Genomic DNA, 19,648 nt, shown 5'->3' on the forward strand with positions numbered 1-19,648 from the left:
AATGTAACAGTCCTTTGTAAGTTGAAGATTCATGAGGGTTGGTGAAGAGTCACAAAGGAGAATGTCAACGGTAACCCTACCCTTTTCTATTTATAGAACCTCATAACTCATTGTAGAGGCTTTTGGGAGCCAAGCTTCCTATAGGTATAACTTAGAGAAAGATTGGAGTGTATTGTAATGAGCCTTGGCTTCTCCACATTCCAAAGCTAGTACATCTCTTTGGAGGAGTAGGCGACAGTGACTGTAATGTTCCGCTATCGGGGTTAGTGGAAGTCATGGTTCTATGTATGACTGGATCTTTCACTCTTTTAATATAATAGAGCCAACATGTTTCATGCATATGTTGTTATTGTAGTTCAGTTATCCTGGTTACTTTAATGATGTATGTAGCGGTAATTTACGCATGTATGTATGGACTATTTTGTATGTGTTTGTATGAATCTTGCCGAAGCGGGTTGTTGATATAATCCATCACTTTGGATTTTCATCTATCCTACTTTCCATCTCGTGATGTATTTCTGCTCATGTGTTTCCTTTCAAGCTACGTGCTATCATAGGTTTCTAAGGGGCACACTCTTCCCCCTTCCATGTGTTAGAGACTTTCATGCACCTTCCTTGACTTGCTGCAAGGTCACACCCATGATTCCAGCAAGGACATCTTACTTACCTCTGTGTGTAACATAGGTAAAGGGGATACTGTACTACCCACTACTGGGACTCCTACTACAAATTGTCTGAAGTCTAGTTAGGACTTCTTATCGGGGAGATCCCCTGACATGTTGGCAGGTCCAGTACCATCAATAGAAGAGAAAGTCATGTGATTTTCCTTAGGTCACATATTCGAGACTAAATTTTGAAGCATGAAAAAACCATAACTTCATCAGACCATATTTCGAAAAATATATCAAAGCAAGATCTAAAACTTCTACAAGAAGTTTAGAAATATTTCTTCTTCACGTGGTCTAAATTTTAGCTTTTGAAGCTTCATAGGAAAAACTTTATAGCTAAAATTCCATGATGGCCTATTTGAAGCAGTGAAACCTTAGAATCCAATACCAAATTCTATGTAACCATATCATAAAACAAAAGAAAAGATATATCAACGACTTGAAAATTAACCTCTTCGACGGGGAAGCATCCTTTACATCACATAAATGAATAATTCTTGGATGATTCAAATGACAAGATCTCCTTGGTATATATAGGAATGTAAGGGGTCACAATATAATTAGACCCCACATAACAATAATAATGTAAGGACACAACAATAACAATAGTGGGCTTCTATGGGACACAACACTAACAATATGGGAGCTACATGGGCACAACAATCACAATAAGGGGGTATACTGACAATAACAATAAAGGGGCTACACTAGTATTATAGGGACCTAACAACTTTACAAGGGGTGCACATGCCTCATACCCTATCTTACAGTTGTATTCCCATTCACATTTATTTAAAAATTTCCATCTCCAAAATAATTTTTTTTCCATCCTCTAGATCACTTGGAATGGCCATTGCTTCTTTAACCAACACTTACAAATTTGTTCGTTCTCTCACCTTGCCATGGTCATCTCCCACCATGTGCTAAAAAACCTCATACTACATATTTTGCTTGCAAATTCATAAAACATTGAGGTACCTCCTTATGACTCATCGATTATCTCACGTCCATATAGCTACACACATTTCTTAGTCATAGTTTGATCTCAACTATCTCACATTTTGATATTTCTTCACACATTCCCTCTTAATCAAAGATTTAAGATCTCTAACAACATCAAGAAAACATACAAGTACACCTACCACCCTCGTATCTATCCAAGTGGTTCATCTCACAACTTGATCCTTCATCATCTCTATCATTGAGAGAGATAACTCCATGGGCTATTGCACTACAACATGCACGCTTAAATAACATGGCTACAATAAATCTAAGGAGTTCAACTTTCCAAAGGCTCCACTTAGAAATTTCTATATCTTGTTACCCACAAACCTTACATTTTTAAGGGTAGTGGGTCTGTTAGGCCCCTATACTACTAGTGTAACCCCTTATTGTTATTAGTATAACCCACTTATTATATTGATGTACCCATGTAGTGCCCATATTGTTACTATTATGCCACACAGAAGCCCACCATTGTTACTGTTGTGCCCTACAATATTATTGTTATGTAGGCTTTGATTGCATTGGGACCACTTAGACTCCTATATATAGAAAGGAGGTATTTTCATTTGTATCATCCAAGAATTGTTCATTTATGTAATGTAAAGGAGGTTGCCCCCTCGAAGAGGCTGAATTCTAAGGCGTGGATCTCTCTTTTCTATCTTTTTGTGAGCTGGTTTCATAACATTTGGTATCAGAGCTTTGGATTCTAGGGTTTCGCTACTCCAAACAGGTCATCGTGGAATTTTTGCTATAACTTTTTTTTCTGTGATGTTTCAGAAGTCACAAAAAAAACCCATTTGAGAAGAATTGGCGCTGAACCTTGGGTCCAAATTTCAGATCTTTTCGCGCGATAGTTTCGGATATATGATCTGCGGAAGTTGGTCTTTTTGCAGACTCCTGAATTACACTCAAAACAGGTGACTTGGGGAAAATCGTCATAACTTTCTCTCTGGGGATCGGATTGAAATTTCGTAAGAAGCTACAGAAAGAGAATGGACTGTAGTTTCTTGTATGTGTGTTTCAGATCCAAAGGTTGAAACAGTGACACGTGGCACTTCATACAAGTTCGCTCTACTGAACCAGTCTATAATCAGGTCACTGCGGGAGATTGTGCATAACTTTTTCTTGGAGAATCCAATTTGGATCAGACTTGTGGCATTGGAAAGAGTGCACAGAGGGCTACTACATGTCACAATTTCAGAACTTAAAGATCTGAAAGTACAGAGTTATAGTCGTTTCAAGGTAGATCTCCTAAAATCAAGAAAAAGCAAGATGAGGAAGTTTGATGGCAAGGATCCGGTAAATTGGATACTTCAGATGGAGCAATATTTTGATATACATGGTGTACAACTGTTACAAAAGGTATGTATTGCATCTTCATATTTAGAACCAGATCAATTTTTATGGTACAAAGGGCTTTGTTCTCGTAAAAAACTTGTTACGTGGTCAATTTTCATGGAGGAAATGATAGCACATTATGAGGATATAAAGAGCAACACCTTCTTTAGAGCAACAACACAACAATTGGAAAGAGTAAAAGGGCTTTGTGACATAATGGAAAGCAAAATTATGGAAACCAGGAAGCATACCCCTCACAACTATAAAGATGGAAGTGTTGTTTCTCCCAGCCTTCCACAACCTACAAGGGTTACACCACAACAATTGGAAGAAAAAAGAGAAAAAGGGCTTTGTTACAATTGTGATAGCAAATGCACTAAAGGTCATAGGTGTGCTGAGAAGAAATTATGTTACATAGAATATGAAGAGGAGGAAGAAAAGGATCAAGAAACATCAAAAGAAGAGGATATACGTCAGGACACCACCCCAGAGAAAGAAGAAATGAATCAGACCATATCTTGTAAAGCCTTGGCAAGAATTACCACTCCTCAAACTCTCAAGATAGAAGGACATATCAAGAAGAAAAAGGTGCAAGAAGTGAAAGATCACATCGAGAAAGAAGAAATGAATCCAACCATATCTTGTAATTCAATGGATGAAATTACCACTCCTCAAACTATCAAGATAGAAGGACACATCAAGAAGAAAAATGTTCAAGAAGTGAAAGATCACATCAAGCATCAAGAAATGAATCCGACCATATCTTGTAAAGGACTGGAAGAAATTACCACTCCTCAAAAGATAGAAGGACATATCAAGAAGAAAAAGGTTCAAGTAGAGAAAGATCATATCGAGCATCAACAGCAAGTTCTCCAACTTTTAAAGGATAACGCCACTTCGGTGCAAAATCAAATGAAACAACAGGTAGATCAACATCGTAGTGAAAAATGTTTTGATGTGAGTGATTGGGTATTTTTACTGCTACATATCAAGCAAGCTATTTATGAGAAGGAAATGTTTTTTTTTTTTTTTCTAGGTTAAGACTAAACTAAGTACCCACGGGGAATTGAACCAGTGACCTATCGCAAGGAGTGCCTTAACAGTGCACCCATTCACCGTCAATCCAAAGCCCCATGGGCAAAAGAGGGGGGAGGGTGCAACACTAGGACTTCCCGGGAGGTCACCCATCCCAGTACTACTCTAGCCCAAGCGCGCTTAACTGCGGAGTTCTGATGGGATCCGGTGCATTAACGCTGGTATGATCGCACCCTATGAGAAGGAAATGTTGGCAATACTACATGCACTTAAAAAATGGAGACCTTACCGAATGGGAAGACGTTTCAAGGATGAGGATGTGGAAGCATTGTTTTGTGCTATTTATATTATCCAACCAAATTGGATAAACGAAGCAACGGATGAATGGAAGAAGAACGAAGAAGTATGGCGACTTATTCAAAAGTTGCAAAAGATCCCAATTCAAGCAATATTGCCAGAAATTGAAGAGGAAGGAAAAATCATATTGGAACCTGGAGCAGTCATAGAAACAAGAACCCGACAGCTACGAAATCGATCAATTTCAGAGTATCTCATCAAGTGGAAGAACTTACCCGCTGAATATTCCACATGGGAGGACAAGAATTTTATATAGAAGCATCAAGAACTACTCAAGCGTTGAGGACAACAATTTTTGAAGGAGAGGGGCATGTTAGGCCCCTATACTACTAGTGTAACCCCTTATTGTTATTAGTATAACCCACTTATTATATTGATGTACCCATGTAGTGCCCATATTGTTACTATTATGCCACACAGAAGCCCACCATTGTTACTGTTGTGCCCTACAATATTATTGTTATGTAGGCTTTGATTGCATTGGGACCACTTAGACTCCTATATATAGAAAGGAGGTATTTTCATTTGTATCATCCAAGAATTGTTCATTTATGTAATGTAAAGGAGGTTGCCCCCTCGAAGAGGCTGAATTCTAAGGCGTGGATCTCTCTTTTCTATCTTTTTGTGAGTTGGTTTCATAACAGGGTCCACTTACTCTAATTCCAGGTGTTAGGATTAAAAAATGAAATAGAGAGAAATAAATTAACAATAATAAACATAGAGAAACAACATATAAATCATGACACGCAATTTATCTTGGGAAACTCCAACTGAGAAGAATGATATTGTAATAGATTTATTATAAGGCCAAAAGACACAGTATGATGAAGGATTCTTAGCTTGTCTACAGGTTTCATCACTGTTGGGTTGTGTTATATTCTTTCCATGACTAGCCCATGTAGTTAACTTGGGGGTTAGAGGGGGGGCAGAGCCCCCCGTTCGTTGCTCTGATTGTGTAGCGGGGGGGCCACAGGGGGTTTAAGGTGTATAAGTAGCCCCCCTCTATGGGGTTTGGGGCAACACCCCAGAAAATTTTGTTTTTGGACCCTATATCAGGTTGGGCCAACCTATCTATGGTTTTGTGCATGATTTTCTCACATGGTTTTCAATGCAATGTTTTCCGGTCCATGGTTTTGGACGCGATGGTTTTTCGGTCCATGGTATTGGATGCTTCGACATGTATAAATATGTATTGTAACATTGAAAGGAACGTAATGAAAAAATCAAGATGGTAGTATCGGTTTTTGGATCCAGGGGAAAATATCTATGTATATGTGTTTTATGTGTTATTCTCTTGCATTATTTATTTTTTGTGCTTTAGAATTCATATGTATGTAATTTATCTATGGGGTTAAAAGCTACATTTGGTATCAGAGTTGTGCTGGCTTCAAGGGGATGCCTTTGTTGCTGAGGGGTTTCACTCAAGCCTGTGCTAGACCCTGTTCAGTGGGAGATCTACAGGATCAATTTCAATGGTGAAAGAAGATGGCGAGAAGTGGAAAGATAGAGATCGAGAAATTTAATGGTCAGAGTTTTGAGTTATGGAAACTCAAGATGGAGGATCTGTTGGTGGATAAAGATTAGCGGGTCATGGTAGATCTAGGTACTAAACAAATGGGAGTGTCCGATGAAGAATGGAAGAAGTTGGATCGGAAGGCTAAGCGCACAATATGATTGTGTGTCTATGATTCAGTATTCCTGAATGTATCAGGGGAAGCTACAATGAAGGCATTGTGGGAAATGTTGGGGACTTTGTACCAATCTAAGTCTCTGGTGAATAAACTGTTCCTAAGAAAAATTTGTATAACCTGACGATGAAAGATGGAGACTCAGTGACATAACATATGAGCGCATTTAATACTACGGTAAGTCAGTTATTATGTGTTGATATTAAAATTTCAGAAGAAGATAAGTGCGTTAGTTTGTTGTGATTTCTACCATATTCATGGGATAGTAGGGTTATTGCAATGGGTAGCAATGCAACTGCCTTACAGTTTGATGAAATAGTGTCATCCTTGCTGACGGAGGAAATGAGACGGAAAAATATGGAGAGAAAAAATGGTGATGCCTTTTCCGTACAAGGATGGTCCCAGAACAGAAACAAAAATAAGTCATCGAGTGGGAGATCTAAATCTAGAGGGATATCTAAGTCTCTAGGAAAACCTGTAAAGGTGGTGTGCTGGAAATGCTGAAAGGAATGGCACTACAAAAGGGATTGTAAATCTAAAGCTCCTAACAAAGGAAAGGGATCTGAGGATGCTCCTTCTATAGAGGTGAAAAACACCTTAGATGAAGGTGGGGATATATACTTGGCTTCTTCAAGTACACATGTATATCATGAGGCATGATTGATTGACTCAGATGCATCCTTTCACTTCACTCCCCATATAGAGTGGTTCTGTGAGTGTGAGAATATGATGGTGGTGATGTCTTCTTGGGGGATGACAGGAAGGCTAGAATCATTGGTCACAGAAAAGTAAAGTTGAAGTTGCAAGGTGGAAGGGTTAGAACACTTCCACGTGTTCTACATATTCCTGCATTGGTGAGAAATTTGATTTCCATAAGCAAGTTGGATGATGCAGGTTTAGAAACTGTGTTAGAGAAGAATACCTACAAAATGGTTCAGGGAGCACTGGTATTGATGCGGGGAGTTCGGATTGGAACTTTGTACAAGCTGCAAGGTAGCACCGCTATTGATGGGTGCAACATTTCTGTGGTTCCTGAAAGTGGAGCAAAAAATCTAGTGGTATATGGAGAGAAGACCATGTTGTGGCATCAAAGGCTTGGACATATTGGAGAGAAGGGCCTTTGAATACTTCATGGTGAAGGTATGGTAGAAGTTATGAGTAATAGATCTCTAGATTTTGATTTTTCTGAAAATTGTGTATATGGGAAGTAGGATCAGGTGAGTTTCCCCTCTGGCCGTAAGAGGGCGAAACATATATTAGAACTTGTGGAGAGTGATGTGTTTGGACCTTTTAAGGTTCCATCATTGGGTAAGTCTGTGTACTATGTATCATTTATAGATGAATTCTCAAGGAATAGATGGATATATTTGCTTAAGAAGAAATCTGAAGTCTTTGATAAGTTTAAAGAATTTAATGCTTTGCTGGAAAACCAGACAGAGAAGAAGATAAAGGTGTTGAGGACAGATAATGGTGGAGATTTTTGCAGCAAGGAATTTGAAGAATTCTGTAAGAAGTGTGGTATATCACGGCATAAGACTACTCCATACACACCTAAGAAAAATGGAGTTGCAGAAAGAATGAACAAGATGTTGATGGAAAGGGCAAGAAGCATGCTTAGTGGTGTCAAGTTGGGACAAGAATTTTGGGCAGAGGCAATGGAGACAGCATGTTACCTGGTCAACAGATCACCTTCATCAGCGTTGGAGGATAAGACTCCACAAGAGGTCTGGACTGGTAAGAAACCCTCTCTTTCACATCTGAGGCTATTTGGATGTGATGCATATGTTCATGTTCCAAAGGAGAAAAGAAGAAAGTTGGATAGTAAATCTAAAAAGTGCACCTTTATTGGCTATAAGGATGGTTTAAAGGGTTATAAGATTTGGAACCCAATAACAAGGAAGGTTGTGTACAGCCGAGATGTGGTGTTCATAGAGGTGAAATATGTTATTAAGCATGAATTCCAACTGAAGGAAAAAGAGAAGATAGAGTTTGAGCTTAAGGAGGAAGAATCAGACTCTACAACAAAGGAGGAATTAGAAGATGAAGAGCCACAAGCTCTGGGTGTGAGAAGATCAGTTCGAGAAATACGGTAGCCAAAAAGGTATAGTCCATTTTCTTTGTGTTCAAACTTTGCTTTATCTATTACTGATGATGATCCAAGAACTATGAAGGAAGCAGTAGATTCAGAGAATGGAAAGCTTTGGAAAGAGGACATGGTTGATGAAATGGCATCTTTGCACAAAAATGAGGCTTGGGATATGGTGGAGTTTCCAGCTAGAAGGAAACCCATTGGCAGCAAATGGGTGTTCAAAAATAAGACAAATGTAGAATGAAAGGTGGAGAAATACAAAGCTCGGTTGGTAGAAAAAGGTTATTCCCAAGTGCCAGGAATTGATTTTGGTGATATTTTTTCTCCTGTTGCCAACGTATATTCTATTAGATTACATTTATCTATTGCTGATGCTTTTGATTTTGAGGTGGAACAGATGGATGTGAAGACAACATTTCTTCATGGCGATCTGGAAGAGGAGATCTAAATGAAGCAACCTGAAGGTTTTGCGGTGAAGGGTAAGAAAGAAATGGTATGAAAGTTAAAGAAGTATATGTATGGGTTAAAATAGTCACCAAGGATGTGGTATCAGAAATTTGATACATTTATACAGGGACTTGGCTTCACTAGAAGCAAAACAGATCACTGTGTGTATTTTAAATTAATTGGTGACCGTGTTATTTATCTAGTCTTGTATGTGGATGATATGTTCTTCATTGGAAATGGCAAAGAAATTATCTAGAATTTGAAGACCCAATTGTCCTCCAAATTCGACATGAAAGATATTGGTGTTGCAAACTATATTTTGGGCATGGAAATTAAAAGAGACCAGGCAAAGAGGAAGCTCTGGTTAAACTAGAGGAAGTATGTCAAGATAATACTACAAAGGTTTAATATGCATGATAGTAAACCGGTGAAGGTTCCTATTCCTGTAGGTGTGAGGTTATCTGCTAAACATTTTCCCAAGGCACAAGAAGAGGAAGAGGACATGTCCCATGTTCCATATGCAAGTGTAGTTAGTAGCCTGATGTATGCAATGGTCTGTACTAGACTAGATATTGCACATGCAGTGGTAGTATTGAGTAGGTTTATGTCAAAACCAGGGAAGGAACACTAGACAATAGTGAAGCGGATTTTCAGGTATTTGCGTGGCACTAGCGATTATGGATTGTGCTACCAAGGAAGACCAGGATTAGACAGAGTGTTGGATATTCATGGATTTTTTGATGCAGACTAGGCTGGAGATCTACATCAGAGAAGATCTGCAAGTGGGTATGTGTTTAACCTATTTGGAGGTGCAGTCAGTTGGATGAGTAAGAAATAATCTGTAGTGGTACTATCAACTATAGAGGCAGAATACATGGCAGCCACTTATGAAAGAAAGGAAGCAGTTTGGTTGCAAATTTTGTGTTCAAGTATGGGGTTAGTACAAGGAGCTATAAGGATCGACTGTGACAACCAAAATGCAATTTTCTTGGCAAAGAACCTCACATATTAATCAAAGACAAAGCACATTGATGTTTAGTATCACTTTGTGAGGGATATGATAGAAGACAAAAGGGTGTTGCTAGTAAAGGTGGAAACTTTGAAGAATATTGTAGATGCATTGAAAAAATTTGTGAGCTCTGAGAAGTTCTTTTGGTGTAGAGAAACAATGGGCATTGCAGGGTTGGATAAATGATTAAGCTCTCTTATGCCCCCCATGGAAAGAAAACAACAAGTGGGAGAATGTTGGGTTATGTTATATTCTTTCCACGACTAGTCCATGTAGTTAACCGGGGGGTTGGAGGTGGGGCAGAGTCCCACTCTTCGTTGTGCCAATTTCATAGTAGGTGGGTCACAGGGAGTTTGAGGGGTGCAAGTAGCCCCACTCTATGGGGTCTGGGGTAGCGCCCCAGAAAATTTTGTTTTTGGACACTATATTAGGTTGGGCGAACCTACCTATGGTTTTGTGCATGATTTTCGCACATGGTTTTGGAACCGATGGTTTTCAGTCCATGATTTTGGACGCAACAGTTTTTTGGTCCATGATATTGGATGCTTCAGCATGTATAAATACGTATTGTAACATTGAAATGAACATAATGAAAAAATCAAGCTAGTAGTCCCGGTTTTGCGATCCAGAGGAAAATCTCTGTGTATATGTGTTATGCTCTCGCATTATTTATTTTATGTGTTTTAGAATTCACATGTAGGTAATTTATGTATGGGGTTAAAACCTACAATTACATGTAATACCATGGGTCACCAATACCACGTACCCTTAAACAATATAGGATAGACCTAACTAGTTTGAATCTATAACTATGTCAAACTTTTAGTTTTTCACTCCCACCAACTAAGTAATATTTAAAACTTATATTATTTAAAATTAAAAAAAACAAATTGCCCCATAAATCCATTTACTCATTTCTCACTCAAATCTTATGAAATACCATTGTATAATCGATATCATGTGAAAAAACATCATTAGAACTATTCTTTATTTAAACCATTAACATTAAACTAAGACATTATATAACCCTAAAAACATGAAACTTATAATGTTTAAACTTCATAAAATCATCTTGGGGCATAGCTGCATAGTGTTAAGTTTAACCTTTACTCATTTCTCACTCAAATCTTATAAACTACCATTACAAAATCAATATAATATGAAAACAAAAATTCAATACAACCATTTGGACCCTTTGTGAAATAGGGCATTGAATTTATGACATGTAGCCCTCACTTAGCTAGGGGTCATGGCTACATCATTGTCATGGTCTATTATTTTACCAAGTTGGCCGAGGCGATGCCTACATATAATAACACTGGTAAAACAACTACCTTTTTCCTTTTTAATCATGTCATTGCTAGGTTTCATATACCACGAGCCATTGTTACAGACCATGGGAAAAATCTCTAAAATCATGTGATTTCTAAGCTTAATGCCAAGTTGGCCCTTCAACATGACAACTCAACTCCCTATTACCCACAAGAAAATGGGCAAGTAAAATCTATTAATTTTTTTTTGAAAGAAATGCTATAATGTTTGATAGGGATCCAAAAATCGGATTGGAACCTCATCCTTTATGCAAATTTGTGCACATACCAAATGTAGATCCAAACTGCCATTAGATTCACACCCTTTAAACTAGTCTATGGTATAGAGGAAATCCTCCCCATGAAATACGAGATTGCATCATTGAAGCTTACATTGAATTTCTCCCTGCAACTTCCACAGAAGAAGATGATGCAGGAGCATCCGGCACTCTTCATCAAACGAGGAATCCAAAGCGGAGAAAAGAGGAGACGTGGACCATCGTAGCTAAACAGGGGACATTTCTGTTAAAATAGAGCTAGTTTGATGGAAGTGATAAGTCTCTATAGGATTTGATTAATGTAATGTAATCTGCCATATGTATGCGTATAGAGAGTTTAGGGGTTTTTTGAGTGATTGTGGGAGGAAATTGTGCATCTTAAATGATCCATGAATGTTGTAATCTCTTATAAAAAGAGAGTCTCTATGTGTGAGAGGGATATAGAGCAATAGACAAAGAACTATGAAAACAGAGTGTGGGATACAATGTAGTGGAAGGAGAAATTGTGCCTAAGGTTGAAATGCCTTAGAATGTAACTATGCCGCGTATAATAGAAAAGTGTGTGTTCAGTGTTGAATTGTGTGCCTATGTGTTACTGTATAGATAGCCTGTGTGTATTTTCATAAATAGAGTTAATCTTACTGTCAGGCCAGGGTAACTCCACATTGAACAAGAGACAAAACTGATTGATCTTATTCATTAGGTAACTCATATTTATATACAAAAATAAAAACGGATCAGTTCATCTTCTAGATGACTGTCCAGTTCACCCATCCATTTCGGATTAGGTGTCAACATTCCCCCCCTTAATCTGAAGGGATGTTGGTGAGTCCAAGCATCGTTCTGAATCTTTCAAGCTTTTCTCTTCCAAGCGCTTTGGTGAATACGTCTGCAATTTGCTCGTTTGTGGAACAATGACGGAGATGGATTGTTTTGGCCTCAACATGATGTCGGATCAGATGATATTTAGTATTGATGTGCTTAGTACGATCATGGAACTTTGGATTCTTGGCCAACTTTATTACAGATGTGTTATCAATCATGAGTGGAGTAGATTGTATTTGTTTTACTTGCAAATCTTCAAGAATTTTCCTGAGCCACACAATTTCTTTCGTTGCTTCAGCTGCTGCCACGTATTCTGCTTCTGTTGTGGAATCTGCTGGTACTGATTGTTTGCGTGATCTTCAGGAGACAGCTCCTGATCCAAGACTCATAGCATATCCTGAAGTAGATACCCCAGTTTCTTTGTCTCCATCAAAGTCTGAATCAGAGTATCCAATCAAGTTGAAGTCGTCCACCTGTGTATACTTGATTCCAAGGTCTTGAGTTCCCTTCAAGTACCTTAGAACTCTTTTTGCAGCAGACCAATGTCCCTCACAAGGCTTTTGCATAAACCTGGAGAGGATTCCAACAGCAAATGAAATGTCTGGTCTGGTAGTAGTGAGGTAGATGAGACTTCCTACAAGCTGTCTATACTTTGTTGCATCCTCAAACTCCTTTCCTTCAATAGATGTGAGCTTCAAGTTTTGTTCCATTGGAGTAGAAAGGGGATTGCACTCTGTCATGCCAAATCTGTTTAACAAATCTCCAATGTATTTCTTTTGAGAAAGGAATATGGACTTTGGATGTTGGGTTACTTCAATGCCAAGATAGTAATGAACATAGCCCAAATCAGTCATTTCAATAAATTTTCCTAATTCTTTCTTTATGGATGCAATATAGCTTTCATTGTTCCCTGTCATTAAAAGATCGTCTACATATACCACAAGATATACAATTGTTTTGCCAACTTTCTTGACAAATAAAGTTGCGTCATCAAGATCAAAATATTTGAAGTTGAGTTTCAAAAGATGCTCAGTTAGTTTTTCATACCAGGCTCGTGGTGCTTGTTTGAGGCCATACAAGGACTTCACAAGTTTGCATACTTTGTGTTCATGTCCTTTCATAGCAAATCCTTCAGGCTGGGACATAAAAACATTCTCTTTTAGATCTCCATTCAAGAATGCAGTTTTTACATCCATTTGATGGACTTTCCAACCGTTCTGAGCAGCTAGTGCAAAGAGTGTCCGGATGGTGGCCCATTTTGCCGTGGGAGCAAAAGTTTCCTCATAATCGACCCCTTCCTTCTGTGCAAAACCTTTTGCCACAAGCCTAGCTTTGTGCTTGTCAAGTGAGCCATCAACTTTGTACTTGTTCTTGTAGACCCACTTGCAGCCAATAGGTTTGGTTCCAAATGGAGGATCAACCAGCTTCCAAGTGCCATTATTTATGAGGGCATCATACTCCTTCTGCATCGCTTCTTTCCATTCATCATGAGAAGCAGCTTCTTTGAAGGAAGTTGGTTCAAAATCTGTAGACAAGTTCAATTCACAATCATAAGTAACATCCATATCAACAGGTGAATTAGAGTTATCTACATCACCTCCATCTTGTCGGTTTGTATTTCTGGTTCCTGTTTTTCCAATTTCATCAGGATGAACACTTTCAAGTGTCTTTGTCAGCCACTTTGGGGGACCTTTCTGAGATGGTCCAGGCTGTTCTGTTGATTGAGTTGGGACTGAATCAAGATTAAGTCTCCCAATTCTATCAATTACATCACTTAAAGCATCATCCGTTGTTGGAGTGTCATGCAGGGGAGATTGTTCTTCAGAAGAAGATTCCACATGTTGATCTAGTATAGGAATCCCCCCTTCAAGATGTGGAATCTGATTATCAAACTCTTGAAATGATTTCGGTTTTGTGAATCTGTCCAAGCGATCAAGTTGCCGCTCAACAACACTGTCAGATTTGGATGATTCAAGAAAAATAACATCTCAGATAAAAAAAACTTTTTATTTACTTCATCATAGAGGCGGTATGCTTTAGATGTGTTTGAATACCCCAGGAAGATACACTTACAACTTCTAGCACCAAGTTTGTTTCTATGTACCTTTGGTATTAAAGCATAACAGGTGGAACCAAAAATCTTGAGATGTTTCACTGAAGGAACATGTCCATACCACAATTCATAAGGAGTCTTGTTTCTTATAGCACTAGATGGACATCTATTCTTTATATATGCAGCACATAGAACAACATCAGCCCAAAACATTGTCTTTACATTTTTGAAGAAAAGCATGGATCGTACCATATTCAAAATTGTTCTATTCATTCTTTCAGCTACACCATTCTGTTGAGGATTATAAGGCACAGTTGTTTGATGTTTAATCCCATGTTGGCGAAGATAGTGTTCAAATTCATTTGATGTTTATTCTTTTCCATTATCAGTGCGAATAGACCCAATATGAGATTGTGCATCATTTTCAATCCACTTATGAAAATTCTTGAATGTTTGAAAAGCATCAGATTTGTTCTTCAATAAATAAACCCAACACATTCTGGTGTAATCATCCATAAATGTCATGATATATTTATTTCCATTTGCAGAAGGAACAGGCATTGGACCACATAAATCTGAATGAATAATTTCAAGCTTCCTATGTGCTCTTGAATGTGAATCATGAAAAGACTGTTTGCTATGCTTTCCTAGAATGCAAGCATCACATTGTTTACGTTTTCTAGGAATTGTAGGCAAACCAGCAACACCATTTTTCTTCAACAAGCGGAGACTATCATAGTTTAAATGTCCAAATCTAGCATGCCATAATAAACTTGATGGAAGTGCACCTTCTTCATGATGAGAAATATATGAGAAATGTTGTGCATGAGCAGAGGTTCTTTGCAGTTTAAGAAGTCTTTCTTCTTCTATACCCCTCATGACAAGTGAGTGGTCATATGCCTTTCTTACCTCAAGCTTGCCATCAAACATGTGAATGGAGTGACCTTGCTGGCGGATGTGGACCAGGGACAGCAAGTTTCTCTTGAGCTATGGGAGATATAGAACATGATCCAGAAGAAAGTCTGGAAGACCAGGCAGTTTAAGCCTGATTGTGCCAAGCCCTGATGGCTTGATTTTTGACTGATCTGCAAAGTATACTGCTCCATCAACATTGTCAATGAAATCTTCAAAGAAATATTTCCTATGAGTCATATGACAGATTGCTCCTGAATCAACAACCAGTAATTTTTCGAAGAAGCAAGTGAAGCATTAAACAAATCTTCATTTACTCCAATGTTACATTGTGCCTCAATATAGTGAGCGGATTCAGGTGCTTTACCTTTGTCTGTGTCATCAGTTTTACCTTTCTGCTGATTTCTTCTCTACTCAACTTTGTCCCATGGTAGCTTGCATGTAGAAGCATCATGTGATCCATTTCGTTTGCAGCGAATGCAATGCAGATCTGCCTTTTCTGCTTGAGAATGTCTGCCCCCCCTGCCTCTGAAGTATCTTCCTCTTCATCTTCGTCCACCTCTTCCTCTTGTAGAATCTTGAGCAGGATGCTTTTCTTTATGAGCAAGGCAAAAAGTCTCTTCAGAAGATTCAGGGACTGTTTTCTTTCCAAAGGCTTTCTCTCTTTCAGCAAACTTTTCACAAGAGACTCAAAGGTTATGTCTTTAAGATTTCCATTTGCTTGTAAAGACTCAAGATAATTAGAGTAGGTAGGATAGAGTGCTTTGAGAAAGGAAATAAGAGAGATATCCAGCTCAACCTTAGTGGATTTAATATCATGCATTATAGACTTTATTTCAGATGCAAGAGCAAGGGGGTCATTATTTTTCAGTTCAAGAGTGAAGAGTTTAATCATGAGCTGAACAACTTCAAGTGCAGAATGTGAATCATAGAGTTCTTTCAGCTTTTGTAAAGCTTCAAAGGCAGTGCAATAGGATGAAATATGACGACTTACTTCCTCATTTACATATGCCGCGATCAATGCATAGGCTTTGCTGTTCTTGTTTTCCTAAATGACAAGTTCTTTATCTGATGTAGGCTACACAGGGTCTTTGTCTTCTTCTCCGACACACACTCCTTTCCACAGATCATTGTAGATGAGGGTGTGTTTTACCATCCGAGACCATTTAGAATAGTTCTCCTTGCCAGTGAGAATTATTCCGACCATAGAGATGATTGAATTCATTTTGTAAAAACTTCTTCTTGATAAAAAAATTCTACAAATCCCTCTAATGTGTGACAGAAGGCATCAGAATTTCATTGAAATATTATAGCACTTTTTGCTTCAATACAGCATAAAAACAAACTGTGCAATTGTTCTGACTGATATGACTTTGAATGCTTTTGAAACTTCTTATATAACCCCTTTGAAAAATTGCTTACAATACAAAAACTGCCATCATAAATACATATCAACGGCACACATTATACTGCCATTAAAATCATTTCTCTTGTCATTCTCAAACTTTTTGAGATGAATCAAGTTTAAAGTCATATACATAAACAAACTGCGCAAGTCATTTGGTTATATGCATAGTCAAACTGCGCAAATCATTTACCATAATCAAACAGAGGTGCAAAAGGCTCTCATTTCCAAACATAATTTCAATTAAAATTTGGAAGTATGATCCCGATGGCTTCGGCAGCTTGTAAAGGAATTTTCTGAGTCCCAATAACTTCATAAAACAACATATCACAAGCATACCATGTCATTCAAGCACAAGCAGCAGTTCAAATGGAACGCATCAGAGGAACGCATCAACGCTTCAACACTTGAATATACTTTCTGTGGTAGGAACGCATCAGAGGAACGAGGTCTTCAAAACGATTGCAAGAGCTCGGCTTCGTATGAGCAACGACCAAATCAGGGGAGTCCACAAATATTTCCCATCGAATATTTCCCGTCGCCCAAAAAACCAGTTTGATTCAGCATATACCAATTAAAATTGGGAGCGGATACCACCAATGTATGAGGGGACCGGTGCTGGAGCAGCGTATAACAATTAAAATTGGGAGCGGATACCACCAATGTATGAGGGGACCGGTGCTGGAGTGTATACAAGACAGTGCATTCCGAAATATAAAAACGATAGCTGAGTGCCTTGCAGATGAGCTTATCAATGGTGCAAAGGGGTCTTCAAACAGTTATGCAATCAGAAAACAAAGAAGGAATAAGGGTCGTATCTTTATCCACAAAGGCGTGAACCCAGTTCTCCAGGAAGGAACCCTCATTCAGAGTGGCGAGAGGAAAAAAAAATTATTTGTCACAACAGTGCAAGGAAACCGAAGGTCACATTCAACAGCGTATTCCACGCTCACTGCATAATGTCAGGCATAACTGATACATTCAGGTATGCGCAGAGAGGGGCAAACGTTTATAAAAAACAATGCGCAGTCTCTGGCAGTCAGAGAGTGCAGGGCATTCAATAAAAATCAGAAACGTATTGCAGTCAGGGAATCGCTCAGGATGATGCAACGCTTCAGCAGGAGTTACACTATTTTGGGACCTGTGCTCTGATACCATGTCAGGCCAGGGTAACTCCACATTGAACAAGAGACAAAACTGATTGATCTTATTCATTAGGTAACTCATGTTTATATACAAAAATAAAAACGGATCAGTTCATCTTCTAGATGACTGTCCAGTTCACCCATCCGTTTCGGATTAGGTGTCAACACTTACATTACCAGATTGTTGATTGACCATTAATCACTCAAGAATTGATGGTGATCTAAAGATACCATAATGAATTGTTGTATAAGCGTCGAAATGTGTTAACAATGTGAAAAAAGGGTATATGGTAGAGGAACTGGATCAAAGCGCAGAAGCCATCAAATGGCACACGAATGAGAGAATGCATGAGATTTGTTGGATCTCATAGAACAATTGTCATCGCATGGTAGAAATGTGAGGGAATTAATTCACGAAGAAGTGGTTTTGCAATAGGAAGTGGTATTTCAGGCGACCTCAAAACCATAAGTGGTATTGAAGGGTGAGTACCTGATTCCACTAACTGAGTGACACGTAGTAACGAGGAGGAGAGAGGAAACCGCTTTATCAAGAGGTTAATCTCCATGCAAGTTGTGCACCCAATATCCTTGTGAACTGTTGGATATGATGGAGGTGATCAACGGTGGAGGATCTCCATGCTACTTTGTTTATCGGGTGAAGTCTTATTGTCAGATCAAAGGTCAAGATCAATGGTTGCAATCTAATCACTGATCGAAAATCAGAGAGGCAAGCAGAGTAGAAAGTGGGAATTGCAATATGCCAATGGGTTAAGCAATGCGCTGATATTCGTTGGATCAGAGAAAGGAATGGACGGTGGAGATCGGGCTGACCAGAGATCGGTGAATGGAGAGCACAGTGGGAAGGCAATGGACAGGATGTTCGGACCCGACGATATATAGGTCTGGGTGCATAAATTTTTGAAGTCTGGCTTATGTGTTTGAGCTCGTTGTTCCCATGTAATCTTGTGTTTTTCGTTGTATTTCGATATGTTGTATGGTCCCAGTTTAAAGGCTTCAATTTACACTTCCGATAGGTTTGTGGGCCATAACCTACAGGCTGCAGGTTCAAAATTTGTAAATGAAAGGGGAAATTTGTATATCCAAAAATCTCCTTTTATCATTTGGTATCAGATCGGGGAAAGGTTAAGGGAAGAATATTTCCTACGAGAAGCAAGAAGGAGTGCAAGCAAAAGGAGAAGGAGGTACAATTGATAATGCTGGTGAGTTTATGGTCTTACTGTTGTACACATAGTGGCAGTGGAAGGTGAGAAGACTTGCAACAACCTAGAGCAAGGAGTGCTCAATTGGTTCCAGAGGAGAGAACTAGAAGGATGCCAAAATAATAAGCTCATAGGAGAAATCTTGGTGAGGTATCGTGTAGCAGAGGTACACTGTTACTGAAGAGGTTGGTTGCAGCTCACAGAAGATCATGAAGGCAATTCCACTAAAAAGTGGGTAGAATTGCTAAGGATAAGGAGAAGCATATGACCAGGAGGTCATAAATTTTTGTGCCTCAGGACTTTGATGTAGGAGCATCCAACACTCTTCATCAAACGAGGAATCCAAAGTGGAGCAAAGAGGAGATGTGTACCATCAGAGCTAAACATGGGACATTTTTGTTAAAATAGAGCTACTTTGATGGAAGCGATAAGTCTCTAGAAGACTTGATTAATGTAATGTAATCTACCATACGTATGCGTATAGAGAGTTTAGGGGTTTGTTGAGTGATTGTGGGAGGAAATTATGCATCTTAAATGATCCACAACTATTGTAATCTCTTATAAAAAGAGAGTCTGTGTGTGTGAGAGAGATATAGAGCAATAGACAGAAAACTGTGAAAACAGAGTGTGGGATACAATGTAGTTGAAGGAGAACTTATGCCTAAGGCTGAAATGCCTTAGAATGTAACTATGTTGTGTATAATAAAAAAGTGTGTTTTCAGTGTTGAATTGTGCACCTGTGTGTTACTGTATAGATAGCATGTGTGTACTTTCATAAATATAGTTAATCTTATGTTGTTGGATTGTTGATTGACCATCAATCACTGAAGGATCGATGGCGATATAAAGATATCATAACGAAAT

At 38.7% G+C, this 19,648-nt stretch overlaps 1 protein-coding gene and 1 non-coding gene across 2 annotated transcripts in view; one reads left to right on the plus strand and one right to left on the minus strand.

The window, feature by feature from the left end:
* The window catches only part of LOC149156092 (cytokinin dehydrogenase 11-like), a 115,019-nt gene that overhangs the window by 18,929 nt on the left and 76,442 nt on the right, over positions 1-19,648 (plus strand). The gene's annotated exons all lie outside the window — the stretch shown is intronic.
* LOC149156093 (5S ribosomal RNA) lies at positions 4,163-4,281 on the minus strand. Its single transcript, XR_016263869.1, has one exon. It is a non-coding gene; the product is annotated as a 5S ribosomal RNA (ribosomal RNA).

This window comes from Pinus tabuliformis, chromosome 9 (assembly GCF_031772625.1).
Source record: "Pinus tabuliformis cultivar Carrire ecotype Pingquan chromosome 9, CPIR1, whole genome shotgun sequence".
In the NCBI taxonomy this organism is placed as follows: domain Eukaryota; kingdom Viridiplantae; phylum Streptophyta; class Pinopsida; order Pinales; family Pinaceae; genus Pinus; species Pinus tabuliformis.